The sequence below is a fragment of the Zonotrichia albicollis genome, chromosome 5, assembly GCF_047830755.1.
Source record: "Zonotrichia albicollis isolate bZonAlb1 chromosome 5, bZonAlb1.hap1, whole genome shotgun sequence".
Classification (NCBI taxonomy): Eukaryota; Metazoa; Chordata; class Aves; order Passeriformes; family Passerellidae; genus Zonotrichia; species Zonotrichia albicollis.
The window spans coordinates 39,582,643-39,598,189 of NC_133823.1; the positions used below are offsets into that span (position 1 = coordinate 39,582,643).

At 36.3% G+C, this 15,547-nt stretch overlaps 1 long non-coding RNA gene across 2 annotated transcripts in view; it reads right to left on the bottom strand.

Moving 5' to 3' along the window:
* Positions 1-10,393: 10,393 nt before the first annotated feature.
* Positions 10,394-15,547, bottom strand: part of LOC113458850 (uncharacterized) — a 59,734-nt gene continuing 54,580 nt past the window's right edge. The window contains exon 3 of one of the 2 annotated variants that reach the window (XR_012580465.1): positions 10,394-11,622. This is a non-coding gene — a long non-coding RNA (uncharacterized LOC113458850). Of the gene's footprint in view, positions 11,623-11,647; positions 13,042-15,547 lie in introns of those variants that run through there. The other variant, XR_003379501.2, reaches the window with a different exon arrangement.

Below are 15,547 nucleotides of genomic sequence, written 5' to 3' on the forward strand. Positions count from 1 at the left end.
GTGGAAGAAAGAAAAGATGAGAGAACACGCTGAGGGTTCAGTCTTTTTTATCAGAGCCTGGAGATGCAGCAGATTTTTCTCTGCCACAGGATGCATATTCCCATTGTTAAGGTCTACAGGACAAAATAAAGCAAAAAAAAAAAAAAAAAAAGTAATTAGCTTCCCTCACACGTTGGGAAGATGTGAGACTTCGCATAAACATCCTCCTGTGCAATAAGCACATTGTTTTTCTTTCCATTTTGAGAAGGAGAGAGAAGGAAAATGTATTCCCTAGAGCACCTCAGAAGAAATCTCCTGGGAGCGCTCATGCTGCAGGGACTGCCATTGGGACTGCAATTCAGGCACAGCTCCTCACACTCCTGACCTGCTGCATTCTCTAAGGTGTCAGGCATGCCAGACTGGAAGAAGAAAAACCACAGAAAAAACTGTAATATAGAGTGCTGTAACTTTTCTTTGCCCAAACACAATCTCATATATTCCAGCTTATATATAAATATATATTTTGGGGAGGAAGTGTCTAACACTGCACAGATGACACATGAGACCCATTCTTTACTTCTTCATTACTCAGCTCAGGTTTATGTTATGTTTTCTTCCTTGCTTTCTACCTCCTATGGATTTACTACCTTATTCCAGTTCCCTCACATCATTGCTACTGTTGCCTTTTGACTTATGCGTGATATCTTATCTACTTTAACAAGATACTTAACATTCTCTTTCTACTTCAAGATAATTGATTTGAGCTAGTTTTATGATAAAAAGAGTGCATTTCTATCAATCAGTCTCCATATCTGTAACACCTTGATTCACTGCGTAGTCAAATGCCATTTCAAAAAGTTTTCAATAAAACTTACTGCATGAGAGAATGTTTTTTTAAACTCACTTTTATGTGTCTTTCTTATTCCACTATAAACTGTTTGGTTGCCTCATGTTGGAGGAACCAAGTTTAAATTTTATATTCATTTCCATGATGGTATAACAGCACTGGTGAGAGTGTGTAGTTACAGTAACCAATTTATGCTAATTGCTCAGTACTAATGTGTAATGAAAATATTTGTACAGCAGCTAGTAGTCTACTTTGTATTGTCATCAGTATTTGCTGGTTCATATTAATAGATTAATCTTTAATAGACTTCTGGTTGATCTGAGTAAAAAAATACATTTACCTTGCTCTTTTACACTCCATCAGTCTGTTCAAATATTTGCATTGCAGCATCACTGTGTACTTAAATGATCATCCGGTGTTTACCTTTCACACATGTGAAAGCACTGCATCAAGACAGAGCAGTAATTCTTAAGCCTCATTTGAGAACAGCACATCTAAGTAATGATACTGATATACACCACTAAAATATTCATAGTGTGCTGTAGCATAGTCTTAACATTCAGCACAATCATGGAACTCTCACAACCCTATGATTAAACCAGTTTCTCCTCTCTAGGTATAAGGAATATCTTCTCAGTATTGATTTCCATAATACAAAAAATAAACCCAGGAGTAGTTACACTTTTCAACTTATATTATATAAAGTTATATTCTGCATTTTAAATATACTTCATTGCTCCCTATCCCTGGCTTATGGACTCCTTTATTTTATACTTGGCTTTCTTTCCATCATTTCTCTTCTATTTTGCTGACAGAACTGATAATTTAATTTATTTAATAAACTCAGGGATAGAATATTTTTTGTGGTGGCAAAACACACTTGATTTGGGACTGTATTTTAAAATTCAAAATCTCTTCCAAACATGTGCTACTTTTCCTTGTTTCCTCAAGACATTGGTGAGCTTTGAATGCTTAATAATCTGAATATAAACAACCTCTTATGGATATAGACCATTTTAAAAAGCATAAAAGGAAGAGTCAAACGTATTTAGATTACTTTAAATTGAACAGCAGATCTTGTTCTCCATCACAGTAGCTGTGAGAGTCGTTTAGTCTTTCAAGAAAATTCTTACAGCTTTAGTGAATTACATTCCCTAGAATCTCAGAAGGAAGACTCATTGCAAAACTTAGAGTGCTTACACACTTTTCATGGTGGGGTGTTAATTTGACAGTCACAGGAATCTCTTGCCCAATTCAGGGCACTGAGTGTACTACATATTTCCAGAGGGATCTATGTCCCTATATTGACTTTGCTATGTGAGCATGTACTTTAGATTGAAACTTCACTGTTAGATTGTATCACCATCTACTATGTTGAAAAGTTCCTTACTTTAAGATTAGTATCATTAATTGAATTTATTGTGAATCAGAGTAAAGCTTTTCAATCTGGCCTTAAATTGTTGTGGTATACATATCAACTGGAGCAGCATTACAACATGGTGAAGCAGAGTGCATTAATATTTACAGAACTCGAATGTTTTTTAAGTCAGACATCTTTAAAACACTGTTTTGCATTAATGCCTGTGTTTAAAAAATAGAAAAAGCATGATAACAAAAAAATGCAAACCACTTTTGAGAAGAGAAAACAATTCTAAATACACTGGAAATACTCCATTGCATTTAACTGTCAAGTCCTCAATAACAGTGACATTTTCAAATATATTCCCTTTATTTTCTGACTTCATCTTCTGAGTTTCTTCAAAGGGTTTGTCAGGCAGCTTAATAATGCAACAAACAGTTCACTGTGCTGAGGGTTCAAAGTGCAAAAAGAAAGTTGGCATTCTAATTCATCTTTTTTTCCAGTACATGATGATCTGATTTTATCTCTTCTTGATTTTATTTCCATTTGAAACCATGCTTCCTTGTCATTTTTCTCCTTCCACCCTCTTAGTTTTGTAAATAAAGGTGACTAACTCACCCTAAAATTAGTATTTATAAGAAAATCCCTCTGATTCTGCTCCCTGCCAGCACTGCTACCCTTACTCAAGCCATCTCTGAAAGTGGTTCTTGAAAAGGGCAGCCTAAATCCTGTCTCAAGCAGGAAATCGTTTTGGAGAAATTCATAGTGTATTTCAGAAGAGCTCCCAATGAAAAGGGTTAAGAGAAAGGGGCTTGAGCTTGTCTGTGGCCTTCCTGTGAAAAATAATGGTCTAGAATTTCTCCTATTTATGTGAAAAATTCTGCTCTGCCCATCTATTCTGTCCCCATCATCCCTTTTTAGTGCAATTCTCTCCTAGAAAATGTGTTGTATATGTGGACATCACAGGGACAGCAGTACACTCTTGAATTAGACAAAAGAAACTCTCCAAGAAAAATGTGTTCTTTTGTTCTAGCTCCATCTTTAAAGCACTGTTAAGGGCAATGTGATCTATATTTTTTTCCCCCTGATTTAAATGAAATCAAAATACATAACTTTTAAGTTTCTCTCATAATTAATGGTTAAGTCAGAATTGAAAGACAGATGATGATCAGAGACTAAAATGTGTTTTTAATGTAAATGAGGTATATTCATTAGTGATGAGGATTTGCTGATTGCAGAATAACTAAATATGAGAATCTGTGCAGAGAGATTCTCGTGAGTCTACACACACAATACGTGTTGGGAAGCTGCAAATAGGAGATATTCCTAGCCCTGTATCGTTAGAGGCTAAATGTAATCCCAGGCCCAAAGTTCAATACAAATATATTTTTATTCTTAACACCCGTTGAAAGCCTCACTGATCAATTTAGCTCTGATGCGAAAGAAAACTGCAGTATGTCTATGAATTTGCAGAAGCTACACAGCTCCACCAAGACAGAATATTTTAGACAAGTATTTGGTGATTGGCTTATGACCCAGAGCATTTTGACAATTTTATGTAAAACAAGAATGTAGGTCGCCTATAACATTAACATGAAATTCACTATCTCATATGTCTATTATTCGTAATGTCTAGAGTGGTCTCTCACTTCATCCATACTAAATAACCTTCCCTCCATGAATGGATAAATTCACCTTCAGGCAGAAACCAACCATAAAAGAAGTCTAAGCCTAAAGGTTGGAGAAAGTTATGAATGGTTATTCATAACCATTATTTCAACATAGGCTGATAATTGAAAAAAGTCTAGAGACACTGATTTTGAGTATTTATAGTCCCAGTAGTCTCAAAGTTATGTCAGCTTTTAATTTCCAGCTGATTAATCCATTAAAGATCTCTCCTGTAGTAATGCAAAAACATCTTTAGATTCTCCAGCTTTGGTCTATTGCACTCTCCTTGTTTACATAGCCTTGGGCTGAGCTCTGAGCTTCGGCACCAACTGAGGTATTTATGCTTCCTGTAAGGCTCCCTATGTCTTTTTCTTTCCCTGCATAATTCCTCCTCATTTCTATTTCCCTTCTCTGGTTTTTCTTTAACTAGGCTGACATGACGTTATCACAGCCTTATGTCAGCTTTAGCTGGAAAACAATTTCTCCTACAGTGCTGCAGTGAGGTTGTGGCAGAGAGACAAGTGAACTGCCCAGTTCCTGTCATATGTCTTTTTTGTCACCAAAAAACAGGCTCAGATTCAAAATACGCAAATCTCAACCCCTAAATCTCATATTTTGTCATAGTTGAGATGGTCACAATACAAAGCAACACTCCATTTTCAGAAGGCTTCAAACCTAGTATTATTATTGCATTCTTCTCAGTGAAATTCTCATGAGTCAAAGCAGAACACAGGCCAGACATCCTAGATCTGAGTGAGCAGCATTGTTCAGGCTGCTTTGTCCAAACCATTCAGATTTGCTAATTCAGCACTGATTCCAGATGAACTTTGATTTAATTTATGTGAGACCACTCTGTAAACTTTTGTTAAATTGCTTAACATAACTGGGTAGTATTTATGCTCTATGAATGTTAACTTTGCCTCGCTGACAATTTAGCTGGATGTTTCATCCAACTCCCATTAATGTCAGTCCAAAGATTTCTCTTGACTACTACAGTCTTTGGATGATGTTCTAGAGCTCTAATTGCCCATCTGTGTGCATATTTGCTATGGCTGTCCAATATACTGGATCTGGCCACTGCAGTTCCCAAGAATAATTTCTGATAACCCACCTTAAAAAGCTATATTCAATAACTATTTTAGAATAATCTACTGAAAATATGAGAAAATTTTCAATGAACTCTACACCCAAGCATGAATGCATGTTAGTATCTGCATTTAACTGTACAGACAGCACCAGGTTCATGAATTTTCTTTTAGAGACCTTTCAACTCTGGATAAAAAGGGGATCTTAAAAATGTTAGGCATATTTTCTTCTTTCAGTGAGAAATTATATGTATTTTTAAAACTGTTGAAAAGCTTAAAAAAAAAGTGCTCATTTTGCCGCTTGGCATGATAATTTGGTATTCCTTGCAGTTTCTACAAAACTTACTAAAAATCCCTTGAAAATGCATGCACAATTCTTATTTGAAAAGATGTTTAAAATAATAAAAAAACGTAGATTGTTACTTATAAAAAGACTAGAAATTCTTCTACATAACTGCTACTGTCAGGCATTTAGCAATGTTATGGTTCAAGCCCAGGTGTCAATAACACCACATAGCTGTTCACTCACTCCCTCTCCAGCCAGACTGGGGAAAGAGAATTGAAAGGGTAAATGTAAGAAAATTCACAGGTTGAGATAAGAATAGTTTAATCATAGAACTAAAATAATAATATTAATTCCAATAATACATTCCAAAGAAATCATCATTATAAATATTATCATTTATAATAATAATTATAATGATAATAATAATAAAAATTTACCATGCAAAGGAAAATAAGAGAGAAGTAAGAAATAAAACATGAGAAAGTCAAGTGATGCAAGTGAAAGTGACTAAGCAACTTATCACAGTCAATCAATCCCCAAGCAAAAGCCTCCACATTAAACATTCCCCTAGGTTATGGACCACCACTGTAAAATGTCTGTAACATGTCCACAAATATCCACAAATATCCACTAAATTCATTTGGTCCAAGACTTGGGCTCCATCTGTTCTGGTGGTCACTTGAGACAGGAGACGGGAGGTTCTGTGACGTTCCTGAGCACCAAAGGCAGCTCAGGTCCAGTCACTGCTGCACTTGCACTGCTTCTGGTAAGGCTTCCCCTCCATCTATTCAGGGGGTTCCTGCTATTGTAATACCTGTAACATGCAACTCAAACAATGGATTAGAACAATTTAAAGGTATTTCCATTACAATCTCCACCCTGTCCCTTTGGACCATTTTATAATGTTTAACATTGCAATAAATTCCTCCACTTATGCACCCACAGCCTCCTCGCTGGTAGGGTCAGGTGAGGAGCAGGAAAGTCCTTGACTCTGTGTAAGTCCTGCTAAGCACTAACAAAAACATTTCTGTGTTAACAAGACTGTTTTCACAAAACCAAAACACAGCCCCATACCAGCTACTGTGAAGAAAATTAACTCTATCCCAGCCCAAACCAGCAGAACTAAGAAAATTCCTGTAGCCAAAGCTAGCAATTTTTCCAAAGCATAGCCATTTTATGATTCTCTCAAAAAAAAAACTTAATCTAAACTTAAAAAATTTTGATAAGTGGTTGTCCATATGCATGGAATATGTTTGAAAACAAACTTTGTTTCCCACTGTAATTATTTGTAAGTTTATTTGTATGTTTATGCATGATCTCACATGTTTGCCAGCAGGCTAACCAGAGTTTGCACTCTTTTTAATTCTTACTATATATACTTATTATATAAATATAAATGTATAAATATTTTTATATATAATAATATGAGTTTTTTCTGATTGTCTTTTATATAACATGTTCAAAATTAACAATGATGAAAAAAACATTGCAAGAAATAAAAAAATTTAATTATTCTTTGACTATCACTATCTTTGTTTTCAAAAACTCTTTTAATACACCTACTTTATGAAGGGTAGAATAAAAATGGTACTAGAGTTGAATCTGAGGGACATAAAGTTTCCCCACAGAATATATATTCCATATATAATAAGATACAAACCACAGAAAAAAACCTGAATTTTAACTTCCCTGCATTTTATGTAATAATTCAGACATGGGCCAAATATCTGCCAAATATGTTATTCCAGCTTGCAACATATTTAATTTTCTTGCAAAAGTATATGGCCATAGCAAACCATTCAGTAAGCTTTCATATCTACATTACCTTTAAAGGTTTTATTAATGGGATCTCTCTCTAACCTATTCAAATATAGTTGGTGTAATCCAGGATTTTTTTCTTAATTTTTCTGATCTGTGAGACCTACAGAATTTTTCACATAGAAAAGAAAATATATGTAAAACTAGAACCCAAAACAGAATTATGATCCTACTTTCAAACTCCGTTTTCATTTTACATCTCTTTTAGGGTCAGCAGTGATGGTTACATTTTATTGCAGAAAAAAACCCCAGCAAATGGGCAATTTACTAAAGAAGAAAATCTAAGGAGAGTTACAAAACTACTTGGAAATTCAGATACATTTCTTGAACAGCAAGTTCTTATTTTCCTCTAAAGAGAAGGAAAACAAAGCAACCCATTGAGCACCTTTCAATGCATATGATAGAAAAGAAGAAATCTGAACAAGTCGAGATAAGAAACTAAATTGCTGTGTGCCTGTTTCTTAAAATTTCAATATCTTCACAAGTAAGAAAGAAAAAACAAAAAAAAAAAAAAAAAAAAAAAAAAAGAGGAAATTTTATCCCCCTGTAGCTGAGGTACAGTATCTCCCACAACCAAAATGCCAAGGGGAAAACCTGTCCAATGACGAGCTCAGACCACAGCAAGGTCACATCTGAGGTGACAAAACTCAGATAACATAATGGCTTTGAATAGGTCAATGTAGCAGAAAGAACATTATATCTCAGATGAACTGCAACAAATGGGACAGATCCCAGATCTAACTGGGGTCATGTTTCTAAATGTAACCAGATAATGTACCAAGCAGTGTTAATGGAAAGGCACAGCTCTTTTTGCCCTGTGGGTTAACTACAATAACTTTTGCCACTTAGATCAGTGATACCTTGATGCTGTAATTACTCACTGCATGTGTCGGTCGATATTTGCACTGTGCTTATTTACTGCCCACTTTCTGGTTGGAAAGCTGCTGTGGAAATTGCAGATGGCCTGTAGTGTTGGAAATAAGTCCGTGTAATTTTTTCTTTTGCTATTTTAGAGGAGCAAGCAGTTTTTCAGCTTTGCTGTATCTCTACAGCTGTCTGAGCCTGCAGAATCATGAACATAGAGAAACTATATCTGAATTTTGCTGAAACTTAATAATTACTCTACTGTTAAATATACAGCATGTACAGATTCAGAGATAGATCAGGGGTAAAGGGAAGGAGTGGAGGACAAAAATTCGAAATTTTCTTACCTCAGAGTATAAAACTGTTCATTACGTGGATGAAAGTTTTCTAGAAAAAGAAATTCTGGCCATTTGCTCTGGATATCTTGGCCATGAATAAAACTAAAGATCAAGAGGTTCACTGTCTAAACTTCAATTCAATACTATGTGACCTCCCCCCCCAAGCAAAGCAGACAAGTAAAATTATATCCATCAATGTGTCTTCTCCTTTTTGGAGGTCCAGAGGACATGGAAAAGTTTACAGTATTGAATAATAATATCATGTTGTTTATGCTTCTTTCATGCCAGAGAAACACTGTGTGCATGTAAATGTTTCTCTTGTAGTCTAATAAGCTTTGGGGTATCTTTTTGCATAATATTTTCACAGGACCTCTTTCAGAGAAGTTGTAGAAGCTTCTGACTCAATTTCTAGGATCCTAAATACTACAAAGAAAAAAATTGCCAACTCATCACTTGCATAGATTTTAGATTATTAAGAAGGGATGCATCAGAAGGTGAAACATTTTGGTCTCTGCTTTAATTTATGCTAGAACCAGTCAATGTGTACCAGCTAACAAAAACTTCTACTGATTTTCTTCACTATTGTAACGTTTCTGAACTCAGATTTCAAGACTTGACATCCAGAAGCATTTCTCATTTCCTGTTATGGACTGTCAAATAAGAAAAATAATGGGAATAGATGTCATACATGCAAGGACATAATTTCTCTTGCTATTAAATAATTTTGTTTCTGTTTAGTCTTAATTCTTAACATGTATGAAAAGCAATTATTGTTACACTTATAGATATGTTTTGACTACAAGGTTACAAGAGGGAGTGACAAAGACTTTTTTGAAATTATAAAAGATTGATGTTATACATTTGAAATAGCCAGCAATCCTTCTTACTCCTATAAGTATTAATAGTTTTTTGTTGCATTTAATTTTTCAAAGCTTACATTCAACACATTATGTCATGCTTTGAGAACAAAAGATTGATAAAGCACTAATGAGTAGTTTATTAAGAAATAATATTCGTGGACAGCATAAAGGATCTTGCAGGTATTACAGAAAACACTTCCAATAAAATGCTGTCAACTCTTCACTATAGTGAGTTTAAAATAGCTGACATTGTAATATGACCTGCCATAATAGGTCTATTCCAAACGAATGGCTAAAGTAATAGAGATTGAAAATGGAGTAGTTGCCCAGTCTCTGCAAGTATTATTTTTTTTGGCACTGGATGACATTTTGAAGAATGTTTGCATTTTGGAACTAAAATGACTTTTCTTGCCTGTAGCCAGCTGACTTGGCCCAGAGCTGATGGGCAAAAGGGGCACTCAGGAAGTTATCTCATGGCACTCTTACTGCAACATTGATGCAGAGGGAACTTGCAGTCCAACAAAAACAAATAATACATTACTTTTATGCATATTTGAACTGTGTGCAATTTGGTGTTTTACAAAGAGACTTGTCAGATTGTCATAAACAAACCAAATACCAGTAACAGCACGTTGCCCAAGTGTCTCTTTTAGCTGAATTTAGTGTATGACAGAGATGCAAATCGCGCTGTTCTTCACAAGCAAGAAGCTGTGAGAAGGGCACTTTAACACGACAGCTAAACTGAAGGGACACAAGGAACTATTACAACTGCAATTTATCTGAATCATGAATGAAATTACAATTAGCTCTTGGGAAAATTGTTGACAAAACCTCTGCATCAGATGCGCTAACTCATTAAAATCAGAACCATTTGTCTTAACAAGTTTTTTGGGAAAATTGCTTAGATCCAGGATGGATTTCCTCACTAACATAAGAGAAAGAAGTCAGAAAAATCCATAACCCAGTGGTTAATAAGTCAGCTCACTGACCAGATGAGCCAAAATTGCAGTAGTGGGACCATCACATGGAAATGGCACAAAGGAGTCTGAAGCTTTGAATCAACCGTGATCAACATTTATCTGCTTTTACAAAACATTGAAATAAAATATTTTCACACCAATAAACAATCTCTCATTCTAATGAAAGTAAAAGAATTACTATTATTTGAATGAAAAGGACATTTTCTTTCAGAAAAGGGGAAATGGAATTCTGTTCCAGTCAGCCACAAGGAATTTGTGGATTCTAAATGTATTAATGAAATAAGTTGAAGGAATAATCAAATGTGATTCCATCTTAGGATTTTTCCTATGTGTTAAGTGACAGAACACTGTGTCTTTGTGCCATCATACATGATGGCACAGCTCATCCTCCTAAAAATTCTAGAATTACCAAGGAATCATATGTCTGCATGAATTCTTTATGTAATTTCTACAAGTTATGATGTATTTTGTTAAAGAGAGTGGCTGAGAGGACAAGTGGAAAGATAGCCTCTATTCTCATTCTGAAAATTTATTTTGGATAAAAAGTTTTACAAAGCAGAGGAAAAAGGACTATTCCTCCTAGGAATAACTGTAAAAGCCCAAAGTAGTGCAAATTACCCACTGAACAACGCAGCTGGTTCTGCCTCAACAAAACCTGGAAACTTGTGAAGTGTAGGGGTCTGTCTTCCAGTGCATGGATTTTATGGCCCCAGAGATGGCCATAAGAATATTTTCCAAGGTGTTCAGGAGACTGAGCAGAGTTTTTCACACCCAGAGAATCACCATGCAATACATGGTGAGCAAGCTTGGGAGAAAGTTCTAATGATGCAAAGGGAGGGGTAAGCTTAAGGAGTAGAAAGCCTTTAGTGGGTTTTTGGAGAAAAAGTGGACAGATCATCAAGTCAGTTTTAAATAATAATTTTTAATTTTATGATCAACTAATACACTTAAGGAAATCCCTATCCCCTTTAGAAGTGCTGATCATCCTATTCTCATATTTGACCAATTAACATATCTCTTTTGATTGAAATTAAATATGTATTGCTCTAGATATTGATAGATATCTAGACAGAAAGATTGTTCTACCTCTCAATTACTTTAATAAAAGTCTGCATTTGCCCTCGCAAATCTTACTTCCCTCCCATCGTTAGCTGTTTTACCTTCTTGGTGAAGCATTCCCTTTTCACTGTGTTCCCCCAGGTACCACTGTATCTCCCACCTACCTCATGTTCCTGTGACTCCTGCAACCCAGACAGTAAATATTGCAGGGTTTTTCCACCCCAAGATGTCCATGTCCTTATAAGCAATACATGTGCTAAGGAGAAATGCTTTTTATTTATCATATTGTGTATTTTTATATCATCCAGGAAATCACCTACCATTGAACTGACTCTGAATTCATCTGTTTACATGGAACAAAAAACTTTCCAAAGTTAGGGTGTAGCTCTGTGAGATCTTGCAGTGAAGATGAAGAATTATGTGGCTCAGTTTGGCAAACTTCACCCTCTGAACTGACAGCAGTACATCCTGGTAGACACTGTGAATTTGAAAGTGTGAAACGAGATCAGCAAGTCTTCAGCATTTGTCAGGGCTTACTCAAAAGCAGTAGCACCTCTACTGTTTCAACATTTTCATATTCAAAAGAAATAGAGTTTTAATATGTCTGAGCATCCACAAATCCTTCTCTGAATACAGTAGATAATTTTTACATGGAATAATATTAAATCTTCCTTATCTTTAAAGAGTGTACACTGTATAGCATTCAATTTTCTGTATCTTTCTTTAGAAAAAATGCTGATATAAAATTGTTCCATATTGAAAATCTGTTTGCCCTGATGGTATCAACGCATTGTATAACCTTGAAATACCTCCCATCACTGCCATAGTATAATGTTTATTTGCACATTAAAAATCTGTTTTACAGTTTTTTCCCATGTACATACCACACATAAATAAAATATTCATTTAAATGTCACCCAACATATGTCTAAGATAGCAAACATTCCAAAAGAGATAGTGAAAATGACATTATGATTACTTTAAAACAGCATCATAAACAGACATTACTGTAGCTAGAAATGAATCATACAAGAAAATAAAGTTATAATAAAATACACAATCATTATAAATCAAATTATATTTTCTTCTGTGGAAGTTGTTCCATTATTTGCTGTGCTCAATGAAGAAACAGTAAATAATGTGAAATCTAGGCGTAAATACGCAGTTTATTCTATATTCCATGATTAAAATATATTAAAGATTAGAAATGGCTGTATACACTAGTTCTCTGTTATCTATACCTTTCTGCTCTTCAAGATGTATTCTCTTTCTCACCAAAACATATTGCAATGTTTTCCACTTTTCTATCCCATACAGATAGGGATGTCCTATGTCTTCTGATCAGGGTGGAACACTGCCCCAAGGCACATGTGCCCCAGCTTGTGCTGCCCGAGTCATTCCGCTACACTCTGTTCCTCAAAGTGAGTCAGAAATACTTTTTCCATCTCTTCTTGTGAACCAACATCAAATTCCCTTTGGAGTTCCTTGTGGACTGCAACTCCCACCCTTTGTTCTGTCTTGCTGCCCATTGCCTCCCCTGCATGGCCAGGTCACTCCATCCTCTCAGCACAGAGCTTCTCTCCAGGTAGAACGGCACTGCTGTCACTTGGGGATCTCTCCAGGCAGCACTGCTGTAATTTTGGGATCTCTCCAGGCAGCACTGCTGTACTGTCACTCTGGGATCTCTCTGTGCAGGACTGCACTGCTGTCACTTTGGGAGCAGACTGAGCAGGGTCACCACATGTCATTCACAGCTCCAATACCTCCTAACCTCAAGGGTTTTGAAGGAGTGAAAAGGAAAAACTAGACAGCTCCTCCAATGAGGCTGTCTGGTGGCTGGGAAAGGAGTAATATCAAGGCAGGGGCACTGGAGAATGCAGTGTTGCAGAGGGAAGGTCTGGGGGAAAAAAAAAAAAAGAGGGAGGAATAACAGGGAGGATAGAGGGACAAGGAAAACAAAAACACAAGAATGAATACTAAGATACAAAAAAGCAGAAGAAACCATTTCCTGGTGGGAAAAGATTGTCAGTGATTTCATGTCACATCAAATGTAGATATTATTCCAGTATGCAAGAACCAACAACAAAATTTATTCTATAGTATGTCACCTCTTTGTACTTTTGTCATTTCAAAGAACTAGCTTGTAGGAATAGATAGCTGCACATCTTTTCTTCCCTGCTTGACATCACAGCCTTTAAATGGAATGATCCTTTCCAGTTCCTCAAGATCAAAATTTTCATCTCCCTTCACAGAAGAGTGCAGTAGCCATAAGCAGCAACTTTGTTTCTCCTTCTGTTCTCCCCATTTGACTTTCTGGCTTCATCCACAGTACCTGGTATGGCAACAGAATATCTCAGATGCTGGGTACACATCTGGTCTCCTGGAGGGGAACTTCTGTCCTGCTCCTGTCCACCCTGTCAGACACTCACTCCAGCTGACCCTCAAAGGTACATTGTCTTTATTGCATGAGTAGAGGATATCCAGACAACATTAATTCTCAGAATTTTGAGTGTCTTTGTTTATTCTGTGTGGTTTAATGCTTTGTAAATCAAACTGAATTCTAGATTATTAAGGACATAAAGATGCAATATCCCTTTCCAGTACAGCAGTTAATCAGGCTAAGAGACAACCTCATGCATAATCTCTGTATTACTGATAAAATATTGACACAAATGGATGGCATTACAAAATGGTCTAATCCTTTAAAAGGCTGAGTGCCCTGAGAGATGCACAGCAGACTCCACTCCAAATGAAATTAGTGAGCCTCTGAGACCCAGCACTTCACAGGACCAAATTCTTTAACTATGTTAAAAATTCTTTCTACAAAAATAGTAATGAAAAAACCCCTAACAACAAACCCTTCTCATTGTGCCAATGCAAATGAGTAACACATTGGCAACAATGCACATGTAGAAGTCTGTGAGGCAACAGAAACAAAGGGTGTAATTAAGGATAAATTGCTGTAGAGAAACCAAGGGTTACACTGCAAATTGCTTACTCTGTGGCCAGTCTTCTGAAATTAGCAGTACTACCCATGGGGATGAATATTCACTAGTTCACCTGAAGCTGAGGATGTATGAGACATTCTTTCCTAGGAGACCATACTCCTGCTTTTTCCTGAATCACTTCCAGTGTCAAGCTTCTCTCCCTGTTGTGCCAGCATATATATTTGTGTGGCTCCACAGTCACTTGGACTAACAAATTCATCTCTTTAGGGTGAACAGAGAACTAAACATTTTATTTAGGGATAGATCCAGGGCCCTGGAACACCTCTTGTCTTGGTTCATTGTGTGAACAGCCGTTTTGGCACCAGCGAGAGGATGGGAAGGACTGAAGTTGTAGATCCACCAATTTTACAGTCATCTTTGGATAAAATTGTTGAAAAATGCCAAAAATCCACTTCCACTGTCCACTCTTCCTCTTCTTGCACTGCCAAGCATACATCCCACTTTCACCTTTGTGAGAACAGCTCCTTCTAGGGGTATAGTTAGATTACAATAGGGATAGGAGCCTAGCCAGGAGCAGTGCTTTGGCAGGAATCTGAAAACACCTGGGAAAATGAGGGAAGGAGTGGAAGGTGAGAAATGCCCAAGTTGGCCATAGCAGTACGGATGCTCAATGTAAAACAATGCACCCTGTCTGGCTTTATAGCTTGACTCTAAATTATTCCTTTGCATTCATCTTTAGCACAAAAATTGTTGCAATAGATTTCTGTCAAGGAACTTCTCTTTCAGGAAATTAAAGGGAAATTTTACTCTTCTACTTCAATTTCTCCTAAGGCGTTGCTGTAAAAAATTCAAATTGTAATTAACAAAACATCAGGAAACACATCTCCAGGTTTCAGCAATATGTGTTCCACAGCTGTGGGATAATAAATTGTTCACACTACTAACTGAAATATTCAATTCTTAAAATGGTGTTTATTACCAGGAGTTAATGTGCACAAAGTACTGTTTCTGTCACATAACACAGGTGTGAAACATACTGTCCCAGGGTAGTATATAGCTCAGAAGTTTAGGAAAATATTCAGAAACTGATGAGGCATTTCTCACAGCATATTATCAGTAACTTGCAATTACTAAGAGGAAAAAGGACTTTCTAGAAAAATTTTAAGTCTGAAAACCAAAACTAACAGTAGTATACCAGTCAGCAACAAAAAACATTATAAGATTTCAGACCTTGAAATCTCTTTCTCATGGCAGCTCAGTATTAGAACTATCTTGGATTAAGAAATACACCTTCTGGCACATCCGTAGGTCATTACATGCAGCATACTTTAGATGACAAAGATTGGTGAACTTAAGATTCTAAAAATTCTTCAAGTCAAACACACTGTCTTTTGATAATTTGTTATCTTACAGAGACAGCTCAAGGCTCAGTGCTTCCATTGGATAAAAATGTAA